Below are 22,312 nucleotides of genomic sequence, written 5' to 3' on the forward strand. Positions count from 1 at the left end.
GAGTTGGGGCAACCCGGCCCGGATCCTCCGAAGCGCAACCTCCTCTGCACGGGTAAGAGCGCGGGGGAGGGTTACCGCACGGAGGTGTTCCTTTCTTGTTAAAAAGAGGGTGGTGTCCTCTTAGAACTTCTGGATGTGGCTTTTTCCCAGCAACGTCCCACCGTTTCAGAAGGGCATGCACTGCAAAATGGCTGACAAGTTAGGAACAGCGTTTCCTCGGCCAGCGATGCGGCGGACCACTAATTAGGCCCAGTGTTAGCACCGCCTATGCCCACGCAGATGCGCACGTGGTCTACACACGCAACTGCCTCAAGCGAAAACGCCGCTCCGGTTTCAAAAACCTCCTTCAGAAAGGGATTATGTGCAGCGCGGATAACGTACTGCACGGCAGGCGTGTCCACACATCGCTCACGCATACCTGCTCTGGCAAGAGGAAGCTAGCCCTGCTCGTAACTAAGCCCTAAAGGAAGCCCAAGAGGCTGTTGTAAAGTGACTGATAATGGCCACTCCACCTTCTTTTATTTTTATTTTTAGAAATAAACTACTACCACCACCACCACCCTCTGGATCCTTTTCCCGCGGTGCAAAACTGTACTCGCCATGGAGCCGACTCCCCACGGCACGGGGACGCCATGGGACCAGCAGTCGCTTGCGGCCAGGCGGCAGCTCGACAACACCGTTGTTCACACTTGCAAGGGCGACCTGTGGGTCGCCTCCTCGTTCAATTTTCGTGAGACGAAAACTCTCGGGAATGACGTCGTTCGCGCTCTTTCGAGAGTGTCGTCTGCTTTGGCCGCTTCCCTTGCGCTCGCGCTCGGTCCTCTAAAGTGCTTTAGTCCCTGCGCTATTCGCTGTGTACTACGGCGACCTGAGTGACGAGGATGATGTCGTGGCGGTTTTGATGTGCACCGTGGCCCTACAAGCGTCATGCTGACACCGGGGCGCGCTACTCGGGTACGGCCTGCCAGCCTGGATGCCGGCCGCCTGCGTCAGGAAAATGCGCTAGTATTGTTTGCTCGCGTTCGTACCAAGCCGTGGGATAGAGTAATGCCAAAAATGAATCATTTCTGAGGGTCGTTGGCCAAAATCCAGTTGCTAGTAGAAGCGATAACTGCGATACAAGCAAATTTCTTCCCATAGCCGCTCCGCTGCTACTGTCCAATGCGGCTCGCCTGGCGTCTGCTAGCTCCGCTCCTAAAGGCGTCGCGGAAATCGAGCATATCTTTATTTTATTACGAGACGGGGTTATCATTAAAGCACCTTTATGACAGCGCTGGCTAATTGAGAAGCGCCCTCAGCTGCGACATCGATGTGAAACCGGCTAGGCTTAGCGACAACTAGGGCAACCAGGAAGCAGCGCGCTTGCGGGCAGCGTCGCTGCCGAAAGCTCGGCTCGCACGCTGATTGATTGAGCGGTTTGCGGCTCGCAGTCGCATGTCTGGAAGATCGAGCAGCGTGCGTCTGGCCTGCGACTTTCGCGCTACCCGCGCGACTCGCAAGTGTGAATGGGCCTTATAAGGCCGGTCTCCTTCCCTCTTCTGCCTAGCCTTTGCTGCATATCGACTTCATCGGGACTGTGGATTGGTGAGCCCCTCAGCGAGCGACAGTCGCAGCGGAGCGAGCTCGTCCGCTGCGACAAGCTACTGTTCACATGGGAGCGCATGGAAGCTTTCGCGATAGTGGCGCCGCCTTGTGTCGCAGCTGAAAGTGCCCCATCCGCTTCTGGCGTCTACGTTTTCCAGTTTCTCGGCGGCTTTTCGAAGTCGACGGCCTCACGCAGACAGACTCCTGCGAACTACATCCGCTATGTTCGGAAACGATACGCACTTATAAGTGCTTCTGTTTTTGTCCATGTGGACGAACGTACATTATCGCCGCCGCGGTGGCTCAGTGGTTATGGTGCTTGGCTGCTGACCCGAAAGACGCGGGTTCAATACCGGCCGCGGTGGTTGAATTTGTAAGAAAAAAACTGTAGCGTAACCAAGACGTACACAAGAGAGGATCACACAGGACTAGCGCTAATGCACCATCTAGCCCAACAAAAAGTTCTTCTAAGCGGTTGAATTTCTTTGCAGGAGAAATTCTAGAGGCCCGTGTACTGTGCGATATGTCAGTGCACGTTAAAGAACCCCAGGTGGTCGAAATTTCCGGAGCCCTTCACTACGGCGTCTCTCATAGCCTCAGTCGCTTTAGGGCGTTAAATCCCATAAACCAAACCAAACCAACGAACGTACATATTATTGTATTCCTTGCGGCGCTTGTGCGCTACCGGGAACGTCGCTGTAACATTTTGTCCGTTTGCCAGCACACGGTGTCACAAGGTACGAGCGCCGCTTCTGCTTGGACTGATGAGCGTGATCAGACAGTTGAATCGCCTCGATCCTTCAGTCATCGCTGCATTATCTCAGTTCACGTCACGGATTAATTCGTAGCAAGTCATCAATAACGGAGTCTTGTTTATATATTTGAACGCCTCTCAACACTTCCAGGTATTCTTAATTTATCATGAACAGCTTTTTTATTGTTTCTGTTTGCTGTTATTTCGTTGATGTTTTCATTGCGATGCTACACCTGACTCTTAGATGTGTAATGTTGTATTACTGTTATTATTTCCAGCTTACCTTATTATTTTGTGGTCACCCCTGTTTGACTTTCTGACACGGAATCCATGAGTGCACTGTTTGAACTTACCAGTTCTGTTTACATTTTATTCGCCCACCTGCTACGGTCTCAGATGAGACTGGCAGTATTAAAAATAAACAAATAAATAGAGAACTCCCATTTTTCCTTCAAGGTATACCGCAGCCTAAAAACTACTGACGGCATTACTTCCTGTAATATCTTTTTTTCGTTCATTTTGCATGCTCGCGAAGCCGTTAGTTCACACACCCGACCATGTTTCCAAATGTAAAACTTACCGCTGCTTAAAAAATATACGTACAAGATATTAATGCAACCGCAGCGATGGCCTAGTCGTTTGAGCATCCTCCTCGCATGCGGGAGGTGCTGGGTTCGATCCCCGGTGCCGCCGGATACCCACCGGTGATACAATGGGTTCAAACTCTTAGTGGTATGGCGCTCGTCTACCGAGCCGGAGTACCCGGGTTCGAACCCGACCGCGGCGGCCGCGTTTCGACGGTGGCGAAACGCAAGAGGCGCCCGTGTGCTGTGCGATGTCAGTGCACGTTAAAGATCCCCAAGGGGTCCAAATTATTCCGGAGACCTCCATTACGGCACCCCTTTCTCTCTTTCTTCTTTCACTCCCACCTTCCTCCCTTCCCTAACGGCGCGGTTCAGGTGTCCGCCGAGATATGTGAGACAGATACTGCGCCATTTCCTTTCTTCAAAAACCAATTTACTAATTTATCCCCTGCCTGATGCTCGGCTTCTTTAGGGTAAAATGCTTGGAAAATGGATCTTCGACCCCACCTTAAAGGGATACTGAGGCTGTTTTCGAATCAGCTAATCTTCTAGGGTTTTGAAGTAGTGTCGTTGCTGATCACGTCTGTGAAATTATTTTTTTGATTTTGGCTGAAACATTGGCGCAATCACCAATTGAAAGCGCGATGTTCAAATCTCCCGCGCCCCGCGCAGGAGAGAACAGCGGAGAGGCAAACCTCGTTCATGTCTGCCAACGTGACGTCACGTTCACCCGAGCGAGCTTTCAGCGAGCGTTGTTTTTCGTGCTGCATGCGTTGTTCCTCGTACTGCGTGCGTTGTGACGTACAAAGCGTGTCAGCCGACATTGATCATCAGGTTCAACACGAGGTACTATTCTGCGTTCGTGTCCACGAACAACTACGGCCGCGAGTGTGTAGTCTTCCACTATTTTCCGCAAGATTGTATGCTCGCAGCGCAAGCGCTCGCTGCTGTGACGAATTCAGGCCGACCAAAGCATGCGCACTCTGCTCGAAGCACTTTCGTAAGAGCGGCTGCATGCAGAGCTTGTCCCTAATGTGACCTCTGCAGATTTCTGTGAAAAGGGCACGGCTGAACCATGACACAGTTCCTTCGCTTTTCTCGCGCGTGAGAGACGTGTCACCATTCTGAAGAAGCGCCTCTTCTAAAGGTAGAAACATGCTCACTTAGCCCCTACAGAACTTTTATAGAGGCTCAAGCATGTGTCGCTCTCCTCAGCTTAGGTGCGGCCAGACCACCTGCGGCGTGCTCAGCAAGACTCGGTTCGACGCGTCCAAGCAAGCAAGCAAGCAAGCAAGAATCGAAGCTATTCGTATGCGGCATTTCGTTTTTTCCACCAGTTGCTGTCTCGTCACTATAATCGTAACTCAGCTATTAAAATGAAAGCGTTCGACAGAGGTCTGTCCGATTTCGGATGCAAATTTAAGAGGCAAATGAACGCCAACCAAGTTTGTGCAAAACAACACGACGTTTCGAAACTTTGCTCGGTTTCTTCATCAAGTTGCGGCAGCGGCCGAGTTGCATTTTGGCTTTTAAACACACATATAGTTGACCACCAAGTCACTGAACCTAAACTGCAGATCTAGGAAGGGCGTACGTTTCCGAAGAAGCGATTAATATTTCCCGGCATCTGCTGAACGCGCCTTGACTGAAGCAGCAGCCTTATGCGCGGATTTGTTTTTGTTTCCAGTGCACAATAATTGCACCACTATCCTGTGGTCCCATGTCTCGCAGTGCTTGGCCACTTTCGCTCATTTTGATATCAGGTTTGTGCTGCTTCATCGTTTCCTTGAAGTACTTTGTTGTCCCAACCTACAACGCCGGGTACTGAGAGCAGAGTTTTTTTGTACACAACGCCTTGGGCCTTTTCTTTAGGATGACGCTCTGTCGGGCGAGCCAGGAGGCGTCCGGTGGTGGTAATCGGCTTGAGTATTGCTCGCACCCCTTCCTTTCCGAGAATACGAGCCGAGGTTATGCCGGCACCTTTTACGCATGGAATGCATACGCGTCTTCACGCTGGCGTATGCTTGTGCTAGGCGTAGATTTTTTTGTTTGCGTCTTTTTTGGTTTCAGGTGATACTTGGAATGAACAAACTGTAGTATCCTATTCTTTGGAGGTCAGGGAAAAAATGTCGCCATATTCGCTTTTACAATACCACGGAAAGCTGCAATCTGCACTCAACGCAGCGCCGGATCCATATCGGCAGCTTCTTCGGTCCTCAGTGTGTCGTCACGGCCTCTTGGCTAATCATAGGCGGCGGCGCGCCCCATGGTGTGCCCCGCGGCGCAGGCCGAATATTTCTGCTAAAAAAGGAAGTTCGCGCTTGGATTTGACTTATTTGGGTTCGATATTCGAGCATACAGCATGAAAAACTATAGGACGCCGCTGTCAGCCCGATTTCCACAAAAAGCGCTTTAGTGTCCCTTTAAGCAAAAGAAAAACCGTTGTGCCATGGCTCTCTTTGGCCACAGATGCCCTAGCGCCATAAAAACTCATCATCATCAAAAGATTAATGAGGAACTTAGTAAATAATACCCAACAATTCTGAAAAAAAAAAAAAAATCGTTTCTCAACGGGAAAGAGTTTATGAACGCAACTTCATATTTTGCAACATTTCACTATAACAATGCATATATTCGCAGACTCAACTTCATATATTGCAACGTTTCGCTATAACAATCCTTGTACCTCCCGTCGGCAGGTTTGCATTTTCTTTTTGCTGTTCTGAAAAACGTGCCCTATTGGTTTTCTATGGCAGTCTTAACTGCTCGATAAGAGCGATGGAAAAACATTTGGTACGCACCGGAAGAATGGGTCATTACCTTCAATATTTTCGTAACAGAACCTCACAATATTCCAATATTCAAAATTCTGTGTCCTAAAATGCTGGGCATACGATTCTGGAAAGGGTTATTAATTGGACCATCGTTTGACTGACGAAGGTTTCACTTCACGCGGCTTGAAGTAACTACACTCCCGGCTCGCCCAGTCCTCCGGAAATGCTCACCGCTCCCGCAGTCCCCCCCTCCCTCTCCCCCCCCCCTCCCCTTGGTTCCTGTGAACGCCGCCCCAGTAGGACGTTGGTAGCGTTACCTTTCCCAAAGCTTTGGAGGGGCCATGGATAATGGCCTGCGATTCTATAGCCGCGTTTACATGACTGCGACAGCGGCGTATCGCTCGTATCATGCTCATGCAAACGGAAAATGCGCCAGGAGAGCGCGTCGCGCTAGGCCGGAATACATGGAGCGTTTACGAGTCGTCGATTTGACGCCCGGAAGCAAGGAAATAGCGCAGTAATTAGACATTTTTAGCCTACCGGAGACATATGAGCGGAGACGTATACCGGTTTATCGGATGTATCCTGCGCACGGGCGCGACATGGTTGAGGTCAGGCATCTATTGTCTCATATCTCGGTGGACACCCGTTAAGGGAAGCGAGGAAGGTGGGATTCAGTTCAGAAGAAAGAGAGAAAGAGGTGCCGTAGTGGAGTCTCCGAAAAAATTTCGAGCATGTGGGGATCTTTAACGTGCACAGCACACGGGCGCCTTTTGCGTTTCGCCTCCATCGAAATGCGGCCGGGTCCGCGAACCCGAGAACTCCGGGTTTAGTAGCCGAGCGCCCTAACCGCTTAGTCACCGCGGCGGGTCATTTTCCTGTCTGTGGTGACTTGTTTGGACGCTTTTGAAGTTGGCCGGCTTTTCGACGCAGTTGCGCTCCCACTCGGTTCTACATCGTCCTAAAGTTTTCAATTTGCTGCCATAGGCGATATTTCATAGAGGTTCAGTGCTTTCATGTTATACTATGTCTAGGTTCTTGTGATGAATGCTGTTTTTTCATCGGATGAATCCTGTTGGATACGGAGGGGCTCTTGGGTTGTCTGACTCGTTCAGCCGCGCGCAGGTCCCGGCTCCAAAGGACGGTATCGAACTCCGTTACGGAGGAAACTGTACAGTAGGTTTATTCGTACTGTTACGACCCATCTTGAGACCCGCGATGAAACGGTGGTGGATTCAACAGCGGATATTTCGACGGGTCGTTTGACCCCCAAGATGGCCCCACGGCTCGGTGCCAACGACCTTCTAGAAGGACCGACGACCGGGGAAGATAGGTTGCCCCTCGACTGAAAGAGGCCCGGAACGAATCAGAGGAAGCCGGCGCAGCTGCGTCTGCGACGTCAACATGCCGCACCTGTGTTCGATGGACGAGAGCTGCCAACTCAGTGCTACAGTGATGCGGACTTTACGCTTCCTCCTCGCCAGTTCCCACGTGCGGGCTCTCAACAGGTGTCTTAGTTGGCTGTGACGTGTGGTGCCGATCTTTTGTGTCACGATGAATTGCCGCCTGGTGAAAGGGCTCAACAGGTCTTCGTTGGCTGTGACGTGTGGTGGCGATCTTTTGTGTCACGATGATTTGCCGCCTGGTGAAAGGGCGGAACCTTGGGCTATTTAACCTGCGCCCAAAGTGAGCACGAACGCTCTGGGCCCTGGGTAAAAGGCTCATCCAGTCATTCGTCGTCATGAACTCTTAAATTCTGATTCCTTGTTCTTCTTTTGTAACTTTATGTAAATAAGTGTCTTAGTTTCTTGCCATTAAATCTGCTTGTTTTTGTAATCTCCAACTTCGAAGCTTCAGACTTTCCTCAGCCCGACGACTCAACGCGCTACCAAATGGAGCCCGGGGTCGAGCTTTCCTGTGCGCCACAACAGTACGTATTTGCAGTCGATAGGAGTGTCTCGGCCACAAAACAACATCCCGTTCAATACGCTTCGTATCCCCCAGATCCCTGACTGGGGAATAAAGTTCGGAGAACGATGTACAATCAGGTGGGCAGTTGTGGACACTGGTAGTACTACCCACGGCAGGGGCCGCCGATTCTCTCTCGCAGCTCGGTCAGTCTGCCAGCAGGTGAATGAACGTCCTCCTACTCCCCCGCCGGATGTCCGAAACACGAGACCTCTGTCGAGGACACAGCCGTCTTGCAATTGAACAGCTTGATCTATCGCAACACCACTCCATCCGGCGACCCGAGGGCAGACTCGGACACTTGACGCCGTTGCTTCCGCCGTCGCTTCCGTCGCCGCTGCTGCCGCCGTGGCCAGTCCTCGCCGCATCTTAAGTTTCGCGGTGACTCACGTCTGTGTCCGCCGATCTTAACAATCCAAACCTTATCACGTGTGGTGGCCGCACTTTTTCCTTTCCACACGAAAAGTGCATGCGCTAAATGTCGAAATCGTCTTCGAGGGGAAAAACATTTTTTGTAACATACAGACTGCAGAAGAAGCGATATTTACAAGACACAAGCAGTCACAGATAACTGAAATACGACCGCGCTTCTTATTCTACAACAGAGCCTCCAGGTCGCCAGTAGTTCCATTTCGAATCATTGTTATTTGCGAAATATTTTAATGCTTGTAAGTGTGCGTTGTCCGAAGAACTTATTTTTAAGGAGTAACGTGAGGCTTGTTTGTGCCATCCCACGTGTTTAGAGAAAAATTGGATTAATTTTCGGTCATCTACACGTTGCAAGAGAGGAAGTGGCGCCAGTGAATGGTGTCAGCAAAGCGTACGCAGTTTTTATAACCCTCTCCTACTTTCTAGCATATATCGGTCAGGTGAAAGGCCGCCAACATATGTTGATGAATTTCTAAATGTCGGAACTACTGAAAATACAGCAGGTCTTTCTCGCTCAATTCAAGAGTGGTGGCCTTTAAATTTGGCGATTCCAATTGCCTAAAAGGGTTAACTGAGGTCAAAGATGGCTTTGCGTACCCGGCGACCCTGCACTGCTTTCTGCCTTTGAAATTCCTCCCCTCCCCTGACCTGCCGTCCTGCACACTCCAACTGAGTCCGAGGTTGGCCGCATTTCACAGGCTAGCTGTGGTCACGCAGTCGCACTTGGAAGCAAACGCGTGCAAACATTCCGGCCTTTAACGCTGGTCACCACTGTGGCACGGTCAGCGCGTCTACCTGCCGCTCGCGATAACCCCCCTATTCTTAGTGGTATCGTTATCCGGCCTTTTAGGAGTAGCAAACTACGGCCGGCTGGGCAGATATCCCCGGCTTCTTATCGTGTCCGTTCGTTGTGACTGGGTCTAGGGAGTGTGTTCCGCGTTTCAGTTTCGACTTGACGACGCCTTTGGCAGAGCTGAGCCGTGCTTGGGGTCGCGGCAATGCGGCATTGTTCGCGTTTCGTCGCTACAGGCACTAAACACCACGCAGATTTTTCCTCGGTCCCCTCTTTTTTGCTCAGTGTACAGTTTCCTGAAGACGGGCGACAATGAGGTTGGTTTTGCCGCTTCAGCTAAAGGGACTGGTGCGGTAACCTAGTTTGTAATTACATAACCTTTCAGTATTGTTTTCCTCACCGATTCTGGGGGCTATTCGTTTCGGGCAGTTGAAGCGATACTGATAGGGGGGGGGGGGGGGGGGGGGGGGGGGGGGGCGTTTTGATTGGCGACGCCGAGCGAGGGGAGAGGGGGGACGAGGCAGAACGCAGCGGCAAGTACCCTCACAGGAGGCCCTCCAGCCGATGACGTCGACTAATTGTCATGACGTCACGTTTTTTTTTTACTATATAGTTGATGCAACGTATATTGGATGGAAGGGGGGCTCCTTTCGGAAAGATGAACGCCGCAATTTCGAGATTCATTGTTGCTGAACTAAAATGGGCTGGTTGGTGATTCATCACATCATGATCATTAAATCGTAGCACTCAGTTGTCACAGTGGATACAAAGAGGCTGAAGAAGAAGGCAGAACACCGACCAAAATAACAATGAACACTTTAAACGACGTTTCGGCTCCCACACGGGAGCCGAAACGTCTCTTTTTTTGTGAACAAGGCTCCCGTGTGGGAGCCGAAACGTCGTTTAAAGTGTTCATTGTTATTTTGGTCGGTGTTCTGCCTTCTTCTTCATGTACACCCCCGACCAGACGGGTTTCCGTCCAACCCTCGAATACAAAGAGGCTATACGAAAAACAGACATCAGGCAAAACGCTACTATCGACTGGTTTAATTTTGAACGCGTAAACGTTTATAAAAACCTGCAGAATAGAACGCGTTTATAGCAGCCCTTCGTCTGCTGTCGTTTTGCATGCGGTCTATTCGCAATCGCTGCTGCAACAATCGCCGGATGTAGTGTATCGCCACGAGGCAAAGAAAGAGCGGCCCGTCGTCGCGTCGAGCTCAGGTTGTACGGCGCCCCAAGCCGACGGTGACACGGGAGCTTCCTTCTCGCGTTGCCAGTCTGTGGCTGCGCACCCTGGAAACGCGAGCCGCACGAGCGTCCGCTGCTTGCCGCGGCGGCGTTCGCGCGGGCTCCTTTCGCTGCCGCATCCGCCGGAGCCGGCGGGCATGGAGGAAGCAATCTCGCCCGGTGAGATGGGAGCGCGCCGCTCCCTTTTGTGGGCCGGCCGCTGTGCCGCTTGGCTTACCGCCGCCGCCGCTGGTTCAGGTAGCACCCCCCCCCCCCCCCCCCTTCTTGCTGGCCCGCTAACCTCCATTGCCGCTGAAGGAGAAAGCTTATCCGGTCTGGCGCTGCCTTCTCGCTCGCCGCCGGTCCGTATTTTTGCGCCGGCTTTATCGCGCGCCGCGGACGTGATCGGCTGATCTTGGGGCAGGCCGAAGAAAGTTTGGAACCCGCGCAATTTGAGGAGCCCGCTTCGCGGACCCTTCCGAGGCGTTCGGGGTATCCCTTCGAGATCGGAGTGCTTGCACGCGTGCTCCGGGATTCGCCTGCGAAGCGGCTCTCTCCTTTTGTTTCTTAATAGGCGCCTGCGCAGAGTCGCCCGCCTAGTTTGCCTTACGTAGAATTGGCGGATATTATTTATTACGCACTTGATATCGGGCCTGGACAGTACTGCTTGCGGGGGCCTTTGGCGCGAGGCGTATAACGGGATCTCCTAAAGGAAGCGGCGCAATTTCCGCGCAAACGCGACGGAAAAGAGACGAAAACAAACGCAAAGATAGAGCTTTGGCGGAAGTGTGCGTCGCGGACGAGCACGTCTCCTAGATACGCGATACGAATCGAGCGGCTTGGCGAGAGATAGCGCGTTTTTTGTTTGGAGATAACTCGAAAGAAATGGGGAGAGCAGTCTCTTTCGCCTCCTCCTCCTCCTCTGGCCGCTTCTTTCTCTCTCTGTCGTCTGGTGGCTGAACTGAAACGTGATGTCAGATATCATATGCTTGGCGTCATCAGCGGCACACTAGCGTTGATACGAGGTATGTAATGGTCTGTTCGACATCCTGACGTCGCGTAAAAAGGGAGTCTTTAGCACCCCTGCCCTCTTTAGAGTAAACCTGTCCCCCGACCCTCCCCCCTCATTTTTTTTTTTCGCTAGGCGTTTCGCAACAATCTGTGGTCTCTTAGCAGGCGTTCTGATAGATGGAAAAGTAATTACTACCAACTTCTCGGATGGTTGCTACTAATTATTAAAAACTGAAAATTGGTTTTTGAGGAAAGGAAATGGTGCACTACCTGTCTCACATATCTCAGTGGACACCCGAACCGCGCAGTTAGGGAAGGGATAAAGGAGGGAGTGAGAACAGAAAAGAAGAAAGAGGTGCCGTAGTGGAGGTCTCCGAAACAAATTCGACCACCTGGGGATGTTTAACTTGCACTGACATCGCACAGCACGCGAGCGATCGCCTACATCGAAACGCGGCCGCTGCTAGTTATTAACTCCTAACGTGTTTTGTGTTGTGTCAGTTGGCTTCTTTCTCTGAGGAAACAACTCTCTTGCAGCCCTTTTCTAATCCTCTAACTTCGTTTTACTTGTTTCGACTGTGAAAATTTATTGCACGTAAGCTTTCTTTTTTTTTTTTTTGAAGACCCAAAATATATAGGTTTGTGAGGGTTTAGCGTCCAAAGCGACTCAGGCTATGAGGGACGCCCAGAATACTATACAGAATTTCTGTTGTGGTCTCCTGTGGGCTTGGGGTTCAATAAGTATGGTTGAATAGATGGGTGGGTCCAGGCTTGCCCTTTGTGTACCGGGCCGGCGGCGAGCGTACCATCCAACTCCGGAATTTCGACCGACCCACCGAGTGTATGAACACGCTCTTATTTATCGCGAAAATTGCCCTCGACATTGTGCGGAATGATATTTAAAAAATATATATATATATATATATATATATATATATATATATATATATATATATATATATATATATATATATATCCGCTGTACGCAATACAGGTGCACCATATTTAATATCACGTCCTTGTTATAACAAGTTGGCCGAAGCCAACGTGATTGCAGCTTGGTACTACACCCGTTGACAAATTTTTGCGGACTTCGAAAATGGGTGCTTTTATGACGAGCCGCCACCTTTCCTGAGGGGCTAATGCATGTTTGTGACCGCTTTTTCGAAGGGAGCGGAGTCCGAAAAGTTTGGTTTTTCGAAACAGCGTGTTTCTGGCGCCGATCCCGCGATGCGGGAGCATTAAATTGTCTTTCGGTTTAGTGCCGTCTGCTAGCTAAGCACTGTTTGCTCACTATCACTACCTTGCTTAGAGCAGCTAGCATCTAGTAGGTCCTACATGCAGGACGCTGACACGAATCCGTGCATGGGCGTCGCGAAAAAATATGCTCTGGCTACCGCGACAATTGGGCGGCAGTTCAGTCGTTGCCATCAACTCGCAGACCACGTGACAAGTGATGTCCCGTGAACCCAGAGCGAAAACCCAACATCAACTTGTCAGCCTAGTTCTTAGAAGTAAACTTCAGCTTGCGTTTTTGTCTGCTGGATATCTCATTTAACTTGAGTTACTATTTTAATGGCGAGAACAGTTTCTTATACAAGCACATCTCCAAATACTGCCACTTGCAAGCTAATTACTGGTAAATAAATTGTTCGCGATGACAAAAACAGCGAGATAGACTTCAACAAACTTTTCATCACACAGGCTTGCTGCATTAAATCGCCGAAAAAAGTCAGTATTTCATTCGTTGAAAATAGTGTCCGCCGAAAAACATTGAAACTTGGACTGAAATAAAGACCAAAATAAGTCCCCTTAATTTTCAAAAAATATAAACCGGAAAGTCCAACTCCTAGATAAGAAGAGTGATTATCATATGAGCTGCGAAAGATAACTAAAGATAAGTATCGCTGAAACCGGCGAGGTGAGGTTGCACGCTTGCACTCAGCAAGTCCGGCGTCCATTTTCCAGCCCTGTTGATTGTCCGAATGACGAAATTCGTGGTTTTGTCCCGCAAGTCCGAACGCGGAGCGGGCACGGAAGCGGCGGTAGGGTCCCTAGAAATACTTGCAAGTATTTCTAGGGACCCTAGCGGCGGTCCGCGTTGTTGCGTGCACCGACCATGACGGTAACGTGGAAGAACCGTAGAGAATCCTCGTACATGGCACGCCTTCAGTTTACGCGGCGAATCGTGCGAGCGAATTCTAGACGCTCGCTGCCGTTTCTACATCACGCAACACGAAGCTCGAGACAAAAAAAAAACAAAAAAAAAAACAGCCACCGGAGACCGCTGGGGCGTAACTGGGCAAACTAGGCACTGCAAAACTTCCGTTGTGAAGAGCCGCGACATGTATTTTTTTTTTTTTTTTTTTCAGAAAACCTACTGCGTGAAATTTCCGAACTGAGCGAAGCCTTGTATGGCAAAGTCACTCTTCAAATCGAGTTCACCCCCCCCCGTGGTCTCCCGAATTTTGACGCTGACTGTTATGCGAGCTTGCCTGAGCTAGCTGTGCTTTATTCAAGGCGCATCCATTTTTCTGAATTCAGTTGTATCGAGGCCTTGGCTATTCTCTTTGTCTCTCAAATTATTTTCCACCAACAATCTAGATGTCTCTTGAAGATTTCCACTGATGCTTAATTTCGTTTGCTGTATATTTCAAATTCCAGGCCTTCAGGAAGTTGCAGTTTTCCATCCATATAATTTCTCTGGCGATGCTGAAATAAGGTGATTTGATGATTGGATTCGATTGGTCGGATACGTTAGCATTCCGTTACAATTAGCAGAATCGTTTCTGGTCCATTTCCGCGAACTGAACTCGCCTCAACCTGCCGTGTATACCTGTTCTGCTCAAGCGTCGAAGAGTAACGCGCTGTTCAGTTTATTGTCGTATAACTTCTTTCGGATTCTTTTTTGCCGGCTCGGTAGACTGCTGGCGACTGCTTTGCTTTCGTTCTGTCCACCCGTTTCTTTTACCTTCCGTTTGGTATTCTTAGAGCGGGTAACAACCGCCATCTGGGGAAAAACGGAGAGTGTAAACAGTGCTACGCGCTTCCTCGTCTCCCGGCCACGCTCTGAGCGCGCAGGTGACGGTTGTCTCATCTGGCCTGGCTGGAGCAGCAGCGCTCTTTGGGACTGCGCCCACCACCGGGACGGGATCATTTCCGGGGAGAACCGTTCTGGGCGGCGCGTGTCGCGGGTTGACGGCACGCGCGGCAATGGCGGCAGCAGGAAGCTCCGGGCTTGGCCCGCCGGGAAAAAACCGGCCGGGCCCTGGCCGCCGCCGCAGGGCTCCCCGACGAGGAAACTGCCGCCGGCGCAGCCTTCGCGCGGCGACCAGTTGATCCGGCCGCGTGCGCGGGGCTCCGCGGGAGCGCGCCCTTCGGGGCGGCGGGGAGGCCGCCAGGCGTGGTCAAGGGCGCTGGTCGGGGATGATGCGTCTTGGCTCCTCGGCCGGGGAAAGTGAACTGGACGGACACCCTCCCGGCTGCGATAAACGGCTACGCGTGCGCGCGGGGGCGTCGCGTGTTGTCATTGTTGTGGGACCTGTTTCCAACGAACGCTCTGCTCGGTTCCACTTCGGTGTGGCTGGCTTACAAATGGCCTCTCATTTGTTGAAGTACTCAGAGGGAAGCAGAGCTGGGTGTCGGGCTCCCGGATAGAGTCGGGCGCATTATTGGAAAGGGGTGATCTTGTGGGTCATTGTACGTGGAGGAGAGATATGGCAGGGCGTTCGTCAGAGCTGACGTGTTGAGCGCCTGCCTCTTGACGCTGCTCGGCCGACGGTCGTTCCAGTGAAGCCGTCATAGTTCCTTTTTTTTTTTTTTTGCACTCCGTGATTTGCGTTGCGAAGCAATGGCGTCGGTGTGCTCGCGATCGCTCCGCGTCCGAGTAACGATACTCGGTGCTGACAGCTTTGGTCGGCATGCATGTGCGAGCATCAGGAATGCTGTCGGCCTTGGTGGCCGTTGCCCTCGAGCGCGCGGCGTCTCCTTCGGGGCGCTCATGATGGCTTCGAGCAGGGACTCCGCGCCGCTCCGTTTGGCGCGAAAGTCGGTCGTAGCTGCAGGCTCCCCCTGGTCACGTTGGATACGCAGGCCACGACGCGTTCACGGCGGCCGCTCCTTGAATGAGGGCCCGCGGTGGAATCGGCGCGATCGGGCGCCATGCGCGCAAGTGTCGCTATGCTCTCCACTCGCGCATTCATTTCGTTTCTTTGCAAAGGGGGACCATGCCATTCGCGTGCTCGAATAATGACGTGTTCGGAACGTTGTGAAGCAGCAAATCTGCGTAGCACGAAAGGTTTTGCATTTTTGCTTTTACAGCGAGCGCATTCTATCGCGTCTTTGACTTCGATTTCGCCGTCGCTTTGTCTAAAGCAGCTGCGTGGGCTTCCGGTGGATGGGTGGAGCATTTGGAGAGCGATGGATGAAGGCTTCGGAAATGGCATTTTCGTTGAATGAGTGCCATACCGGTGACGCAATCCATAAACAGCCCGTAATGAGGCCGCTGGTGGCCGCGCCGTCGCCAAGCCGACCGAGCTCACCAGTCTCATCTGTGTGTGGGGTCTGTCTGACGGCTGTCATGGCCCTCGTTGTCGTTCCCCGCGATCTAGAAAATGTCATAGAATTTATTGACGTTTCTTCACAAGGCTCACTTACTGCATCGCATCCAACGTCTTGTGAGGTTTCTCGGTCTATAAGAACTTAACAGCAAAAACCATCGCTGCTGTAACTGCCACGGAAAGTGAATCAAACAATGCATTCTCAATCCATTATGACTATCAATTATTCAACAGCGCGGACCAAGCCCTCATTTAATACTGGCCTCGCGAAAATACGCCCAAGCTGGAACTTGAGTAGCTGCAGCGTGGCGGGAAATGACCAGTCCTGGCCGATAACCGCGTGTTATCTCCGCCTGATCCTCACCTATTACGGGCGTCGTGGAACAGCGTGAAACGAGCGCTTGGAAACCGCGCCTGCGCGAAAGTTCCTCGTGAGCGCGGGGGCTCTGCGTGGTGCAGCTTTGTTTTCGCGTCCTAACTGCGGCGATTCGCCTTGTCGAACCAGCCCGAGTCGCCCCCCCCCCCCCCCCCCCCCCCCCCACCCCGTCCGCATAGTATATGCTGTTTGCTGCTGCGGTTCGCCTCCGAATCCGCCGGGGATTTTCCTCCAAGGTCGCCCACCTTTGCGGGATAAATTTAGCGGAGCGGCTAGTCGGTCCCCGGGCGGCCGCCGCGGTCGGCGAGAGGACGACACCCGAGGAGCGTCGTGGACAGCGCGCGGAAGGGCTCGACGGGTGGATGTTCCGGGGCCCGCGGCGAACAATGGCAGCCCGATAACAGACGCCCCCGCCTTCTCCGGTATCCCCCTCCCTTCCGAAGGCAGCGCGATTACACAGCGCGTGGGCGCTCTTCTGTTCCTCGCCTGGATGCCTTCCAGCGCGTGTCATTCTATTGGAGCTCACGCGATGGCGACTTGTGGCGGCGCCTCGTCGATACTGCGCCACTGGGCCGCGGTCGATGTGGCGCAGCTTCGGCACCGCTCGCGGCTCACCTGGCGGCGGCCCGGGAAGCTAGCCGTCATCGCCGCGACAAAAACGCGCCTGTTTTGACCTTTTTGGCTCGAACGCCGCCTCTCCGGGATGTTGATCGATTGCGACGACTTCGCGCGAGTCTTCTCGGCGCTCCGCGCAAACGGATGTTTTTCAAAGGCCAACGCCTGTGACGAAGGCGCCTGTCCGTGGCTGACCGGACTTTTAATGGGATGAGAGCGACTCTGTCGGGTTTTTCCTCGAGCGTCTGGAATGCTTAACGCTGTCACCGGCGGTCAGCGCTCTCGGGCCTTTGCGCAACGCGGCGACAACAGGCCCAGGTGCGCTGCCGCAACCGCCGGTGTCTGCTCGAAGACGCGCCGGCCTGAGAGCCGCCTGGAGGATGTGACGTCGCCGTGCTTCCGTCGTTTGTTCCTCGTCTCCGGGGTGGGGGGGATGCGGGAAGGCGATCAGCGACCTCGCTGTCCTTCCTCCATTGACGCGAGGGAGGAGAAAGGCTTTCCGCCGCCGAGTGTCCACGATCACGTGGCTCCCGGCGGGGCGGTGATGGGGGCATTCCATCGATCCGCCATCCGCGGATCCGCCGCGCAGGTGGGGAGCCCCGCGTGTGTGTGTGTGTGTACAGGAGCGTCGCTGGGGCAACGGCGCCCGCGGCCGACGCGCCGAGCCCCGCGCACGCGGACTCGCTCCGCGGCCGCCCGCCGGCCATCAGCCCAGCCGCCCAGGTGAGCATCCTCCTGCGAATCCGTTTAGGAGGCGCCTTTCCGCCGCTACTTCGCCTGGCTTCCTTGTGCCCTAGCGAGGTCCGAGCACAGCGCAGCGCCGCGTGAAGGGCTCCCTGCACGTTATACTGCTTCAGAAACGGTCTCGAGAAGCGCCCGCCGACATTCGTCGCAGAGTCGCCGTCGCGTGCCCGAGCCGCTCGCATCCGGCTCCGGACGCGCCTTGCCCCCTCCCAGCGTTCTGCGGAAAACACGGGGGATGTTGTCCGGCGGGAGCCGTTTTTCCTCTTGCCGCTCTGCGTCCGCCCAGCGCGGCGGGGGATGCTGCTGCCGCCGCCGCGGCGGGTCCGTTCGGCGCGCCTTCGAGCACGCATCCTGCGGCCGGAAGCCCAGAGGCCCCCGGTCGCGCCTAGGCTCGCGGTGGCGCGCGCAGTCTCTCTCGTGTGCAGTAGGGCATGCGACTAGGTTCTTGTCATCACGTGGATGTGCCTAACGGGAGCCTCGAGGGATGGGACGCTATGGACGAGCGAGACCTCGCTGGCAGCCGTAGCCTGCTTGAAAGCGGGACATGTTCGGGCGATGTGCCACTGAAAGGGAGGGGACGACGAACCACTCGACAGTGTCCAAGAATAGCCGTGGCTTCCTTCAGGGAAAAACGAGGAATGACATCATCATCTCCCGTTTCCCAAATTGCTCGTCGTGACGTCACCTTTGGTGAGAGGCCATGTGTGTCGTTCTCTTTCGCAAGGCCTCACCGCCGAGGTTGTGTCGTCGTGGCCAGATAAAAAAACGGCCTTTATTTCCGTCTTTTACCGGCTCCCTCGGAATAAGAATATTTACTCGGAAACCTTATCGTGGAGATCGCCGCCGGCGGCCACTGCCACAGTTCTTCGCGCGCCTTATCGAGATAGCATACAGCAGCGTTCTCTGGGAGGAGCTAAGACAGACTGGCTGTTCGCGTCGCCGGCTCCTTCATGCGGTGGACGACCCTCGCAGGATCGTCACGCATCTATCTGATCTCCTTCCATAACTCTTTCTAGTTAGCGTTGTAAATGCATCCGTCACATTGCGTAACAAGCTGCGTCTGGGAACGTGTTTGAGAGCATCTTTTGTGCTAGAGAAGAATGACGTGCGCGCGCGTGTTATTTAGTGTTCTGGCTTACTCAACATTTAGTCGAACCGTCCCGCCACTACTGAACGTTTCTTTTTTTTTTTTTTTTTTACTGATGTCACCCTTCTCGGGTCAGGCTCACTGCAGGGTTTGCAGAAAGCTGCATTACATGCTTGCTGCTGTTCATCTATCATCGTGTTTACGAAGCGGCATAGGGAGCGACCGTCGCTGTCGTCTCACTCGTGTTGATTCCTGCCTCATGTAAGGCCGGCAACTTTCTGGGCGTGCCTCGCGCCTTCGCGTGCGCGACTTGCCACTTGGTAATTCCTCCGCGTTTCACTATCTTACTGTGATCCCTGTGCTTTCGTGCCGCTTTTTCTCTAGTGCTGAGGGATGGCCGCGAGATTAACATTCGAAAAAAAAAAATTGTGCAGGCTAGCGTGGGCGTTTGTTACTGTGGGAGAACAGGTACGGGGATGTGACAGATTGGAGTTTATTTTCACCGCATGTATCTAACGCAGTGCTTTATCAATTTGAGTGCATCTTTAGCTACCCGCAACGTAAGCATGGTAATCGTATACCAAAATAGTAGGCAAGCAGCAGCTAGTGTGGCGCTGGAGATGACGTCAGACTACTTAAAGGTGCACTGAAGAGGATTCTGAACTTGTCTTTTTGCCGCGGGAACTCGATCTACACGTTCCGAGCATTCTTAGAAACTGCAACTTATTGCCCTGTATGGCCGATTTCCCTAATTAAATCGAATTAACGTCCGGCTCCCGCCCTTTTTTTTTTTAATTCTGCCTCGTACGGTGGGCGGAGTCGACCAACGCGTGAAGTTCCTTTCAGCCAGCTCCGTGGAGGCTTTGCTTTCGCTTTATTTTGTTTTTTAGGTTTCCATGAATAAATAGTTTCATTCGCAGATAATATAGCCGCAAAATAAGCCCGCAGAAATAAAAATACGCGTGGACTATTTGCTACTACGGACTAATACGTATTACTCCGCTGATGGCAGAGCGGCAAGCCGCCACAGGACTGGGTGAAAGACACTCCTCGCGTTGGTCGACTCCGCCCACCGTACGAGGCAGAATTAAAAAAAAAAGGGCGGGAGCCGGCCGTTAATTCTATTTAATTTGGGTAATCGGCCATATAGGGCAATAAGTCGCAGTTTCTAAGAATGCTAGGAACGTGCAGATCGAGTTCCCGCGGCAAAAAGACAAGTTCAGATTCCTCTTCAGTGCACCTTTAACAGCTGCTTTTGTCAGAAATGAATGCAGTTATTTTTTTCTCTCTCTCTTCTTTCACTCCCGCCTTTTTCCCTTCCCTTGCGGTTCAGGTGTCCGCCGAGATATGTGAGACAGATACTGCGCCATTTCCTTTCCTCAAAAACCAATTTATTTAGTTTCTAATTTCCTACCAAGCGCACGTAAGACATAGTTGTGGAAGAAGCAGCGAAAGACTAGCAGCGAAAGAAGAGATAGAAAACGACACAGTATTGTGTTCATGAATCCCCATGTTTTCTTTTCGTTCGCGGGTACACAATGTAGAGTCATATCGTTGTCTTTTCGGCGTCAGGGGCCCATAGCAGCGAAATCAGCGTGCCGCAAAAGTGTCATTACGCTGGGTAGCCTCGAAAGAATCGCAAGAGTCACCCTTTACCCCATCCCAGTATGTGGCCCTTACCAAAATGAACAATTGAGATGGAGACAAAGCGTCGCAGCGAATTAAAGAGGTCTTTATACTACATTATTTGACGGTGTAGTATCACTGTGGCTGCTGCCCCATATGCCTCTTCAGATGCACCTGACTGTGTGATAAGAACCGGTAGCAAGAGGCAAGTTTTTTTGTTATCTGCGAAGCTAGTGGTCGTCGCTTAGTTTGTATGTGATCTTTTCCCTTGGTATTTTTTTTTTCTATAAAGATTTCAGGTTTACCGACGCGGCACTCTTATCGTCGTTGTTTTTCCTGACGGCGTTGTTCGCCGACGCTTTACTTCTGACATTTTCATTGCCTCCCGCCTTTCCGCACGAATCGCTTCCCAGCAAACCAAAAACCTCTGAGACGTCTAGCTAGACGTCTCTGAGAGGTTTTTGGTCACCAAGCTCCCCTCCCGAACTCCTCTACGAGTTACGGAAGATTGCTCCATTTCATATAAGTTCCTTGCAGCACTATGGAAAGTGAGACATCCTTAGCCAATCACGAGAGGGCATTTAACGTATTCCTCCGGGCCTCGTCTTCTGCGTGGCGTCTGCTCACGACGTACATGGATATGATTCGAGAAGAGTACAAATTAACGCTGTCTACGTATCATCAGCGTACGCTCGCTTGCGTACGCTAAACGCAAGCATTTTTCGTGGTGTTACGCCATTTGTCGCATTTGTCGTATGCAAACTGAGAGTCAACGATAAGCTGAACCTAGTAGCGCCATCTAGTTGATAGAATAGGAACCTTTTTGTCAACAAATCGACGCTCCTCCTTAGGCCTTGAAGCGGTAGAATCGTCCTTGTAAATAAAAAAATAAAGCAAATTTATCGCTCATAAGTTTTGCATACGCGAGATGAGACGAAGCGAAAGTCTGGTGCCTCACTTATTGCTAGTGAACGTACTGAAAACGGCATTAACAACGACGAATCCAGTCTGAAGCGAGGGGTACTCCTCCGAAGGGCGCCACCATTTTGGAAACGATATTTTAGTGCACGCAAGAGCCACGCAAGCTAAACTCGTGAAATAGCGTATGTAACGCGAGCGTACGGTAAGGCTCGATTTTAAATGGCGTTTGGCACATGTACACTATGAAGCACGCATTTTTTTTTTTTAACGCACTATTCCATATGCCCATTTTATACTCTCACTACATTCTGCAGTTTCAGAACGCCGCCTCCGCACTCATCGCAGCTTTGATAGTGCTGCAGAGAACTACTGAGATGGAGTATATGCTTAGTACGTGGCACCATTCCTCTTTAGAGGACTACTGAGAGCCGGGAAGGCACTTAGGGCCTTGTGCGATGTTTGTTCGCTGTATAGTTTCGGAGCAAGCTTGGTATTATCCGATTCGCGTTGGCACTTTTATTTTGTTGGGTGTTGGACTGCAAGACATTTCATTTGGAGTATTGTATTTAAGGCCATTGAGACAGTCGGAATTTTTATTTTTTTTTTTAGAGGGAGGAGGTGGGGGTTACTGGGAGCTTTAAATTATGGTATTGCGACTGCATAATATTCTGCGTCAGTGCTATTTCTAGAGCGCGCTTATTTGGTCGAATCGCAGCAGTTGGGCACCAGAAGCATATGCGGTAACTAGTGACGCTTTTTTTGTTTTGATTTTTCTTTTCTGGTGTTGCGGGAAAGACGCAGTCGATTCATGCAGTGAGCGGCATGAGCGCCTCTCTCGAACGTGTCGCTCTTGGGGGCTGCTGCAACCTTCCGTTGCCATGGTGACTGCCGAATGCGCGTCGCTGTTGCCGCTATCTTGCGCGCGTCGTGTGTGCTTCGCGCGATTGCTTATAGAGAACAAGGAAAAGAATACAAAAAGCACACGTTGTTATAACGGCACATTTCACGAAACCCAGCGTTACGTTTACTTTTTTTTTTTTTAACGGCTACTGTTTTGTAGTTGCAAATTTTTGTTTACCTCGACCCGTTCGAGCACTTATTAATTCGCTGGGATTAAGTTACTCTTATTTTTGGCTCATTCAATCTCGCAAGACTTACCGGCGCTGTGATTCTGTATTTGCTTCGCGCTTATGTATCGTTACGCACTCGTGCTTTTAACGGACGCGGCGCTTTTAAATCAGCAGCGCTCGCTATCGA

At 51.9% G+C, this 22,312-nt stretch overlaps 1 protein-coding gene and 1 long non-coding RNA gene across 7 annotated transcripts in view; one reads left to right on the plus strand and one right to left on the minus strand.

Annotated features, from left to right (window-relative positions):
• Positions 1-22,312, minus strand: part of LOC149350637 (uncharacterized) — an 84,089-nt gene that overhangs the window by 34,664 nt on the left and 27,113 nt on the right. The window lies entirely within an intron of this gene.
• The window catches only part of LOC149350638 (ras-responsive element-binding protein 1-like), a 54,386-nt gene that overhangs the window by 9,511 nt on the left and 22,563 nt on the right, over positions 1-22,312 (plus strand). The window contains exon 1 of one of the 4 annotated variants that reach the window (XM_089579716.1): positions 17,122-17,400. The exons of 2 other annotated variants lie outside the window; for them this stretch is intronic. The gene's annotated coding sequence lies outside the window, so the exon portion shown is untranslated. Of the gene's footprint in view, positions 1-17,121; positions 17,401-17,826; positions 18,112-22,312 lie in introns of those variants that run through there. One more of the 4 variants, XM_089579718.1, reaches the window with a different exon arrangement.

This window comes from Amblyomma mixtum, chromosome 3 (genome assembly GCF_055824585.1).
Source record: "Amblyomma mixtum isolate Tamu chromosome 3, ASM5582458v1, whole genome shotgun sequence".
Taxonomy (NCBI): domain Eukaryota; kingdom Metazoa; phylum Arthropoda; class Arachnida; order Ixodida; family Ixodidae; genus Amblyomma; species Amblyomma mixtum.